General features: G+C 33.0%; 1 pseudogene; it reads right to left on the bottom strand.

The window, feature by feature from the left end:
- Positions 1–2,617: 2,617 nt before the first annotated feature.
- On the bottom strand, positions 2,618–5,130 carry LOC111990302 (AAA-ATPase At2g18193-like; annotated as a pseudogene).
- Between the last annotated feature and the right edge of the window lie 6,902 nt (positions 5,131–12,032).

Genomic DNA, 12,032 nt, shown 5'->3' with positions numbered 1-12,032 from the left:
AGATTTGACTTTAATTAGAAGTAAATTTTAATGACACATATTTCTTCATACACTTATATACATAGATTATACATGCACACAATGCACACAATTTATACGTATATCTATACACATATACATATAATTAAAACTAATATGTACAATAAATAAATGCCGCTCATTTGAATATTAAGTGGTTTTTTTTAAACATTTGAATAAGTTGTGCTGCAACTTTTCATGGTCAAAATTTCACTTATAATTCTTATAAAATGATCAAAGTATGACAAATATAAATCACATGGTAACCAAATTCTTAAACATTATGTCAACACCGGATTTAAGCCTTGACATCCACAGATTGAGGTCTTGGTGACATATGTATATAACGACTTGTGCGTGACATTTGGGGTGATGTGTGCATATGAGTGTGCCTTTCATTTCTTATTCATTTTAAGGAGTTGCCACCAATAATTGATTTTCTAAGTTGTAATTGGTCACCTCTAGGTTTAATCTTTTTACCTAATTTAGCAAAGAAAAACCTAAGGGCTTATAAAGTTAAAATGGAATATAAAAAAAATGTCTTGACCTAGAAGACATAGACTCTCGAAAGCTCAGTTACATGTGGAGCAATTTTTAGACACCCTCAGAACACTCATCTTTTGATATTACCTTATTTTGAATACGTTCCTGTAATTCACTATTTGAAAGGTTACTTAAACGTTTGGTATTTGATAAAAACATTTTAAATATCCTTTCGGTATTTTAGGAAAATATGATTTTTGTTTTTGTGTCCATTTAAGAATTACTTATTTTCGGCAGCTTATTTGTATAATTAATGTGAGACCCAAAAAAAAAATCTAGCTTTTTTTTTATAAAAAAGATGAAACATATTTGGAATGAAGCTAATACAAAAAGTAGTGTAAGACCCGTAAATGGTAAATAATTTAAGCAAAAAGCTAACTTATAATTTGTTGCCAAACTCTCTCAAAAATTGTTCCATTTCTGAAAAGAGGAAATTCCATGGTTATTTTGAAAAAGAAAAGTTTATTTTGAATAAGGAAATTTATTTTCAAAGAGGTGAAAAGTTCCCTTCGAAAAGGGAAAACAAAAAGAGGTGAAAAGTTCAAAGGAATTTTGGAAAAGTAATTTTGTTTTCAAAGAACAAATATGCCATGATTTTCTTGGGAAAGAAATTCAAAGAAAAGACCACTGATTTTATGAACATTTTTCAAAAAAAATCTCATGAATTTTTGAAAAGTTTTCTTTAAATGAAAAGGCCCCATGAGTTTCTGGAAACGTATAAATATTTGTAAGGTAACTTAAAATTTTGGCATTTGGATTTTTGGAATAGGTTTAATTTGAAACTATTTTGAAATATGCATGCTTCAATCAAATATTTGTTCGTGGTTCAAAAAAAAAAAATTGAAAAATAAGCGGCATTTTTTAATTACATATGACTCCTCTCTTATTATTATTTTTTTAAATTGTTTTTATTAATTTTATAAAATTTTCATGCGAGAAATTTTATTCTATTTTTTAAAAAATTTATTACTAGTTTGAATTTTGAAGTTTGAATACATTCTTAAGCATATTCATCCAATTTCGAACACACATACATTTATTCATCACAAACAGAGATTATATTACATGATAGAGAGTCACACAAAATACAAAAAGTACTACACCCATGATAAAGAGATACATAAGAATGCATACATAGCAATACCCACACATAATTGATATCCATAAACCCATCAAATGATCGATGATTCCATTCTCTAGTTACTTTTGCTCGAGAAATTCGACGACTCCTCGAAGAGCAACATTGGGATCTTCACTCTTCAAAAGTTCCTCAGCAATTTCAGCTGGAGTAACTTGTTTATTCTTCAGCAATGCCTCAATCACTTCAAAGAGTTGGTGGTCACCATTGATACCAAGATAATTAGAAACCAACTGCTTTTAAATGGTAAATAATTTAAGCAAAAAGCTAACTTATAATTTGTTGCCAAACTCTCTCAAAAATTGTTCCATTTCTGAAAAGAGGAAATTCCATGGTTATTTTGAAAAAGAAAAGTTTATTTTGAATAAGGAAATTTATTTTCAAAGAGGTGAAAAGTTCCCTTCGAAAAGGGAAAACAAAAAGAGGTGAAAAGTTCAAAGGAATTTTGGAAAAGTAATTTTGTTTTCAAAGAACAAATATGCCATGATTTTCTTGGGAAAAAAAATTCAAAGAAAAGACCACTGATTTTATGACCATTTTTTTAAAAAAATCTCATGAATTTTTGAAAAGTTTTCTTTAAATGAAAAGGCCCCATGAGTTTCTGGAAACGTATAAATATTTGTAAGGTAACTTAAAATTTTGGCATTTGGATTTTTGGAATAGGTTTAATTTGAAACTATTTTGAAATATGCATGCTTCAATCAAATATTTGTTCGTGGTTCAAAAAAAAATTGAAAAATAAGCGGCATTTTTTAATTACATATGACTCCTCTCTTATTTTTTTTTTAAAATTGTTTTTATTAATTTTATAAATTTTTCATGTGAGAAATTTTATTCTATTTTTTAAAAAATTTATTACTAGTTTGAATTTTGAATACATTCTTAAGCATATTCATCCAATTTTCGAACATACATACATTTATTCATCACAAACAGAAATTATATTGCATGATAGAGAGTCACACAAAATACAAAAAGTACTACACCCATGATAAAGAGATACATAAGAATGCATACATAGCAATACCCACACATAATTGATATCCATAAACCCATCAAATGATCGATGATTCCATTCTCTAGTTACTTTTGCTCGAGAAATTCGACGACTCCTCGAAGAGCAACATTGGGATCTTCACTCTTCAAAAGTTCCTCAGCAATTTCAGCTGGAGTAACTTGTTTATTCTTCAGCAATGCCTTAATCACTTCAAAGAGTTGGTGGTCACCATTGATACCAAGATAGTTAGAAACCAACTGCTTGAACCCATCCATGATTAAATATGACATGTGCACATGCATGTCCATGCGGCCTGGGCGCAACAAAGCGGGATCAAGCTTCTCAAGCTTCTCCTTATGATTGGTGGTGAACACAATAATTCTCTCTTCTCCACAGCTTGACCATACTCCATCAATGAAGTTCAATAAACCGGATAATGTGAACTAAAAAAATAACATGATCGTAAATATTGTTATAGTGAAATCATAAGATAAAGTCATTTGCATTAGCTAGTGTGATAGTACTGGTAATAGTTGTTGACATACAGAATCATGACATATGTATTCAGTACGTGGAAGTTGTGCTCAACAAACAAAACTCCAAATTCCTATGGGTTCTAGGAAAGATGATTTTGGTATGCAACCTTATTCCCCCTTTCTTCTTTTTCTTCTTCTTCGTTTGTTTTTTTTTTTTTTTGGTGGAAACTGTTGATTCTTAAACTCAAACCCAATAGTATAGGCAGGAAAAATCTTCTGCTATGGTAGAAACTAATTAGACGGGAGAGTTTGGCATCATTTTTAAGTTTTAACTTTTATGTACAGTTTTTAAAAATTACTTTTTTCTTCTATTTTTTTCTCATATTTTTAATTTTTTTTTTTCAATGTATAAGTATATTTTAATAAACTTTTATAAAAAAGTTTTCAGCCAAAAAACTAAATAAAAAATTTCCAAACCGACACCATTATGCTAACTATCTCATAAAAAAAAATTATATCCACATCAAACAAAAACTGGCACACACGCTTGAGTCATTGAAAAATATGAATCATAGGTCCTAAAACTGATAGCTATATTGACAAAATTAAATGAACCGCATTCAATTATATAGCTAGATAGAGATATTGTCAAAAGGAAAGTACTATATCTATATATTTGCACTATAATTTAAAAGAACTAGTCAAATGATTTGGAGAAATTTTAATTATAACATTCTTTCCTATTAAAAATAAGTTTATAATTGAAAGCGAGGATATTTGCTTCACTTATAATCTATTTTAATGAAATAAACATCTAATGTCAGACCTCAGCATACAACACAACACATTTTTAGCAGATCAAATCTATCTAAGAATCACACGAAACTGTCTGAAATATATAATAATCTAATTACCACCATACTAGTTTTTATGAGAATAAAGAAAGTTAACCTTAGGCTTTTTCAGAAGATCAGAATTTTCCTCTTTATCTCGATCTTCCAACTTTGCACAATCAATATCCTCAATTACCATTATTGAACGATTAGATGTGGAAAGAAATATCCTTCTCAACGCTGAATCTGAGCGTATGCTTGTAAGGTCCAAATCATAGACATCAAACTTGAGGTAATTAGCCATGGCAGCAATCAAGCTTGATTTACCAGTACCCGGAGGCCCGTAAAGCAAATACCCTCGCTTCCATGCCTTGCCAACTTTCTTATACCACTCCTTTCTACTAATAAACTTGTCCAGATCATCCTTGAGCATCCTCTTCTGCTCTGGGTCCATTGCCAACTTCTCAAATGTAGTTGGGTGTTCAAGAATAATAGAACTCCATTCACGACCAGGTGTACCATAGACGAAATCACGGCTATAAAGCTTTAACACCCTTTCTGATTCTTGTATAGCCTTAGAACGAGATATTACTTCAGGTAAATAAGACTCTAGCACAACCTCTTTGAGTTTCTTATCAAAGGAAAGCGTAAAATATCTTCGACATTCACGGCCATCAAATCCTTTTTCTGCATGTAACTTCCATTTGAGCCCTTTAATGCCTTGAAAGGAATCAATAACCTCTGCACCCGGTACTACATCAAAGGTTGGCTCTCTTGCCTAACGGTTTTGCCAACATTGAGATGTTTTGATGAATCAACAATCTTGGTACGGAGGTAGGTTGAGGCAACATCATACATTTGATTGTCACTGAGACCACAATCCGTGCGAAAGAAGAGAGTGATTTTAGGCGAACAAAAATATTCTTCATAGATGGAGAAGAGATTATTGCGGAATGAGCAAGGTACGAGTCCTTTTACCAGGGACATAGTACAATCACACCAGCAGCTGTGACCAAAGATGTAAGCATCTCCATGAAAGTTAACATGGTTTGAAAATTGAGGGTCAATCACCCCTCTTCCAATCCTGTAAAAATGAAACGATGTAGTTAAGGATACAATTTTTACGCCTTGAGGGCTGCAATATAGAAGTTTGGACACCAAGTATACATTTCTTGGTTTGCTATGAAAGTTTTGAGTCACTTCACAAGGATGACATCTGCCATAATTTGTTGGATAAATCACTATCTATGTGTTAATAAATTTAAATATAACCTTAAGCAAAAAAAAAAAAAAAAAAAAAAACCATATAAGCCCCAAGAAAATTAATCACACAACAACTCATTTCATGAAGAGCAAGACTTAAGTACAATTTTTAAGTGTCGTTCCTTAGGTTCCCATCTTAAAATTCCGCTATGTCAAATCTTTTTTTTTTTTTTTTCATAGGATGAAAGTATATTTTTTAGTTAAATAGTTACATGACTGAATCTTAAGAAAAGAACCAATGAACAAAACCTAAAGCATTGTACTTAAATTTTGTCATTTCGTGAAAATCCCTCTAACATAGAGAGACCAATCTATATATTATAATAAAATAGAGAATGCAATGCCCAAGTATATGCTCAAAACTTATTAAGTTCACAAGAAATTTGAAAAATACAATAATACCTCACTAGAAACTCCGGGAAACCAAGAACACAACAAGAGATCTCCGTACTGAACAAGGCACTAATTTTTTTTTTTAACACTGCTTGCACTCTACGAATGATTCTCTCTATTAGGTCCCGTTTTATAAACCCACTCGCGTCTCACTATTCTTGGGCGTATCTTTCAAGTCTTAAGTTTTTTAATTTTGAAACTCCAATGATCTTATCTGACAGAGATTGACTGACTTAAGTTTAAGTCATGTGGAAACTGAGAAGTAATAATTGATGAGAAACTTCCACGAAGTTGAGTGAGATTCCAAAAGAATGGTCAAGGCTGTTATCTTATTGATTGCTTGAGCCACTGTATTAGTATTAAAAAATAAAAATAAAAATGTGGACTGTTAATCACTACTTTCTTCATATTAGCCTTCCACTACTATCCGGATTTGGATCCTCTCCATTTCTCTTTGAAATGGAGAGTGTCCAGTTAAGGGCTGAGATTTAACTAAAATAAATCTATGTCTTGAAATATGCCACATCATTTAAAAGACACTGGACCTAACATTTCAAGGAGACTTAACGGAGCCAAGGAAAACAAACGTGAGTTTCAAAGTGTTCTTTCATTTGACTCTTTGGGGGTCTCTCCTCTCATCTCATCTCATCTCAGTTTCTTTCTCACTCTCAACAAAGCCCAGCCATGGCCGACTTCTCCTTGCACGCACATCACAGCAACTGACAGTTCTTATGACCGGAATCACCCCGAAGATTTGATATCAGCTTTCTAAACCCCACCCAAAAAAAATCTTAGTTCAAATTTTGAAGATTTGATATATGGATGGTGTTCATGGGTCTGCGTTTTGAACGTTCAGAAGATTTGAAGATATATGTGTGTTTGGATGGGGTGTTTTGAAGATTTGATATATGGGTACTGTTCAGAAAGCAATAAAACGCCCCATCCAAATTTAGATCTGATATATGGTTTTGTTCTTTCTTATCTTGTTTTCTTTGTCAAAGAGCATCCTTTTCTTTCATTTATAGCACTAAAGATTATACCTTTCGTTGATTGAAAAAATTTCCTTTCCTTGCTTTAGATCTGTGGTAACTGTAGTAGGTGTATGAGTCTCTCCCATCTCAGTCTCTCTTTTTACCCTTGGGTCTCATTTTCTTTCAATTTTGAACAGTTTGATAACTGTGTTTTCTTGTTGAGTGTAAAGCTTGATGATTTTGCTTTGATTTGAAATTTGGGATTTATGGGTATGACCCGAATGCCTGTGATTGAATAAGTGACTGCTTATAGTTGGAGTGTGATGGGTCTCTTCAAATCTATGCTGGTAGTTTGGTTTTGTGTTTACAAGAATTGATTATTAAAGAATGAGTACTCCTAAAACCTTTTGCTTTTCTTGCTAGAGCATCAGCCACACAATTACAAGAACGACTAGTATGAGTAAATGCAAAGGACTGAAAAACCAAAACTTGACTGCGGATGTCTTCAATGACAACACTGTAAGATGAAAGGCCAGCATTATTTTGATTTAAAGTAGTGATGACCATTGCTGAATCCCCTTCGAAGATCATCAAGCTTTATACTTAATAATAAAACTCAATCATCAAGCCAATCAAAAGTGAAACAAAAAGAGATCCAAGGGGTTCGGACCGTTCGGTAAACAAAATAAATAAATAAATAAATAAAGAAAAAAAAAAAACAGAGAGAGAATCATACACCAACTACAGTTACCCCAAATCTATAGCAAAGAAGGGGAAAAAATTCAATTAAAGAAAAGCATAATATTTCGTGCTATAAATGGAAGAAAGGTATGATCTTGGCAAAGATAACAAGAAAAGAAAGGAAAAAAAAAACATAAATTTGATATCAAAATTTCCTTTAGAAACAGAGGTGGATGGCTGAAACACAGTTGTGGTGGATGGCTGAAACACAGTTGTTGCACAACTGTGTGTAGGTGCAAGGAGAACTGGAGAAGCTTGACCATCGCTGGGTTTGATGGGAGGGAGAGAGAAACAGAGAGGAGAGGGATAGAGAGTTAAAGAAGAAAACGTGAGTTTAGCTTTTTACTCAGTTAAGTCTCCTGTTAGTGCTTTAAATGACATGGCATATTTTAGGCCATAGATTTATTTTAAATCAATCTCAGCCCTTAACTGGACTCTCCCCATTTCTAATGAAATGGAGAGGATCCGAATCCCTACTATCAAGCTGCCGAAACTCCTAAGGATAATTTTTTTTTTTTTTTAATTAGGGGCTTAAATATGATGTTAGTTTGGGTAATGTGATTGGATAATTTTTGTTTTAGGTATATAAGTAGAGAGAATATTTGATATGCAATGTAAAGTCATGTTTTATCATGGTTTTAAATTATATATCTATGAGACACATGTATATGCACTTGTCTACATCATGTCTTAATATAGCATTATTAATGAGTGGAAGAAGGTAAGAGAATTGGGCATGCTTTCATTTCGTGTTATGCAATCTGTGAACACAACAGAAATTAGTTGATTTTCATGGTGTTGTTACTCTTTTTTTTTTTTTTTTTTTTCATTTCATGATTAAAAAAATATATATATATCCTTGAGAATTCTCAAAAGTACAATGAAGCTACTAAACTAATTTTTAATATCTCAAATATATATGTTCTTTATTCTAATTTAGTTTACTTTTCTTTATAATATATTGCAAATTCCTAAAATGTCTTACATAAAATATCAAAAATAATTCATGCATCGCACAGGCAACTTACTAGTTTGTTTAATTACTGTACAAAAATTTAAATTTAAACAACAATAATAATATATATAACACACACTCATATATCAACATTAACTTAACATTATCTCTAGAATTTAGCTTCAAGAAAAAAAAAAAAAAAGAGAGAGAGAGAGAGAGAGAGAGAGAGAGAGAGAGAGGAATGACGTTCCTTTGTTTGTTAGAAAGAAAAACAAAAAGAGGAAGAATGAAAGGGAAATGATTTTGTGGAATCCATTATTTCTCCCCTCCTAAAATAGGCTTTGATTTTTTTTTTTTTTTGGTGAAATGACTTTTATATCCTTATTAATTTATAATTAAAAGGATAGAAGTGTAAAATACATTACATCTTTTTTCATTTCTCCCCTTATTTTCTAAGCGCTTTTTCGTCGAGGGTGGTTAGGAAGTACTTTAATTGCTTTCTCCACTCTTTTTCCTCTCCCTTCCCCTTTTTCCTTTCTCTTCTCTTCCCTCCCCTTCTACTCAACCAAATATAATCTTACACGGTGTTTGGTTGTAGCTATGGAAAGGAAAAAGAAAGGAAAAGATGAATGAAAGATAAAGAGAGAGGAAAAAGAAAAGAAAACAATTCCCTTTGATGTGTTTGGTCAGAGGAAAGAAAGGAAAGGAAAAAAAAAATGTAAGAGTTTTATCTTTCCCTTGTTTGTATGCAAAGAGAAGAGATTTCTTTGTACCCTTATTAATGATAAGAAAATTCATATATTAGAAGAACAAAGTTTAGCTAGGTTACAATCTTGCTTAATAAAATAAATATTACTATATATTTTGAAAATCTAACCAATGAATTGCATATTCTTTACGTTCTTAATTAACATATCAAATTTTGAGTTAATTGGATATTTTTTACTATATGATCTACATGCTTATATTTTATGCATAATTTTAAATTATAAAAATTTACAATTTAAACAATTTATTGATAACGTAGCTATTGATCTTTAGTTTTCTAGAAATTTTGCAAGCATGGAGGATATAAGAGCATTCGCATCAGCTCTTGTAAATTTTATGTCTATTTTACATGAAAAAACCTACTTTTTCTATTTTACACGTCCACTTTTTCAATACACCCACATCAGTTTATCTATTTTCCACATTTATTCAATAAAATATTCATTATTTTACAATTTTTTATTATTACTCCCTCACTGCCCCTCTCTCTCACAGACCCACAGCCACCATCATCACCGCCCAGCCACCATCACCACCATCATCAGAAACCAAAAGCCATTAACCCACACAGATCAACCAAAATCAAAGAAAAATCAACATCAGATTAACCTCAATCTCCACCCAAAATTAAAGAAAAATCAACATCAAATCAACAGCCACCATCACCACCCAACCACCATCACCACCATCATCAGAAACCAAAAGCCATTAACCTACACAGATCAACCAAAATAAAATAAAAAGCAACATCAAATCAACCCCGATCTCCACCTAAAATCAAAGAAAAAATCATCGATCGATCATCGCCGCCATCGATCATCGATCATCGCCGCCATCGATCATCGCCGCCATCGATCATCGATCATCGAGACCTCGCCACGCTCATCGACCATCGATCATCGATCATCGCCACCATCGATCATCGATCATCGAACATCGCCGCCACGTTGTGACCCACAGGGTCGATCTCGCCACGCTGTGAACTCCGGTGGCATGCTTTGAACGAGAGAGAGATGTGAGACAGGTAAAGAGAACTGAGGTTGAAAGGATTGTGGAGAGAAAGAGAGGGCAGCATCTGAGATAGAGAGGGAGCTGAGTGTCAGTTAGAAAGGAGAGAGAAAAAACTATGAAAAAAATAAATACATGAGCTACAGTGCCCGTGTAAATTTACACGGGTACTGTAGCTCTTTTATAATTTTACACAAGTTTAAATGATTTTAAAAGAACTGATGTAAAGGGTTTTTTGGTTCAAAATGTGTAAAAGTGGTCAAAATGTGTATTTTACACATTTATAAAAGAGCTGATGTGAATGCTCTAAGAAGAAGATGTAATTCAATAGTAGATTTCTCAAAATTCATCTCCAATAAAAATATATTGAGTAAAGTTGTAATTTAAGACTACAATTAATTTTGTAACTAAATTTGGTTCATATTAAAATACTTGTAATTTCTTTAAAATGTTAAGTCGTAGAGCTCATGTAATTAATTCTCTACCTCCTTTCCATTTCCGCCCAAATTGGGCGGGTACCAGTGGGCCTCACGGAAATATCATTACTCCGCCTCGTTCACTTTTCTCTTCTACTTTACAACCAAACAAAAGAAATGACGTCCCTTCCTTACTCTTCCCTTCTTTTCTCTTACCTTCTCCCATTTCCAAACATAGCGTTAGTCTTTGAGTTTGAGTTTGCTGACATAGCGTTGGCCAAAATAGCTAACTATTTTTTTTTCTCAAACTATCTAGTTAGTAGTTTCAGTTTTGAAACTATATAATTTAGTAGCACCTCGAGTCTTAGAGGCTCGATGTTGGCACATAAAAATCGAGTTTTTAACACTCGAGGTCCAACCCAATAAAACATAAACCAGAACAGAGAAGGGGGATAAGCCAGAGAAACAAAAAAAAAAAAAAAAAAAAACCAGAATGAGAAGAACGCAGAAAAAAAAAAAAAAAAAAACGGAGAAATCCAGATCGGATCACTACCCAGGCCGCGCGACCCAGGCGCGGGCGCGAGCCCAGGCGCGCGAGCCTGGCGTCGCGCGGCCTGGGTCGCGCGCGGCCTGGGCGTCGCGCGACCCAGGCCGCGCGACGCCCAGACCGCGCGACGCCCAGGCAGCGCGCCGCCCAGACCGCGCGCCAGCCGCGGCCGCGCCTGGCTGGTGAGGTGAGCTCCTTCTCTCCCTCTGAGCTCTTTCCCTTCCTCTGATCTGAGTTTGGATTGAGATGCATGGATTTGAATTTTTGAAATTTGTTTTTGGTATTTTCGCTGGTTACAGACTTAGAATTTATAAATTTTTTTTTTTATTGGACCTCGAGTTTAGAAACTCGATTTTTATGCCAACATCGAGCCTCTAAGACTCGAGGTGCTACTAAATAATATAGTTTCAAAACTGAAACTACTAACTAGATAGTTGAGAAAAAAAAAATAGTTAGCTATTTTGGCCCATAGCGTGTCTCTTGTTGGCTTGCAACTTTCATTATCCGTAACTGTTTGCTTTTGAAAATTGGTGTTAAGCGTGTTTTTTTTTCCCCGACTGAAAGTGTGAAAACTGGAAGTTTTAAAAGGGAAACAACAGAGAAAACTTCATCAAATGCCCACTTCACCATCCCAACGTCATATTAAAATACAAACTACTATCTTCACGGATTCTACCAACCAACCATCATTCATATAGCGTTTTCAGTGTCAGAATCTTTGAAATAAATAACCCATAATAATGCATTTGTTTTTTTTCATTTCGAAAGACTTGTATATTATGCCGTAGCTTTAAGACACAATGTTTTTGCTTTTTTTTTTTATTATAAAGATTTATTTGGAAACAACTTATTTAATTAGAATTAAAATTTAAAAAAAATAGTTTTAAATAAACTAAATAATATAATAAAATTATAATAATATAAAAAAATACAGTAAAATTTATAAAATAATAGTTAAATAAGAT

Source organism: Quercus suber, unplaced genomic scaffold (assembly GCF_002906115.3).
Source record: "Quercus suber isolate HL8 unplaced genomic scaffold, Cork oak 2.0 scaffold_189, whole genome shotgun sequence".
Classification (NCBI taxonomy): Eukaryota; Viridiplantae; Streptophyta; class Magnoliopsida; order Fagales; family Fagaceae; genus Quercus; species Quercus suber.
Note: the sequence above shows the minus strand (reverse complement) of the source record. Positions and strands in the feature narration are given on the sequence as shown.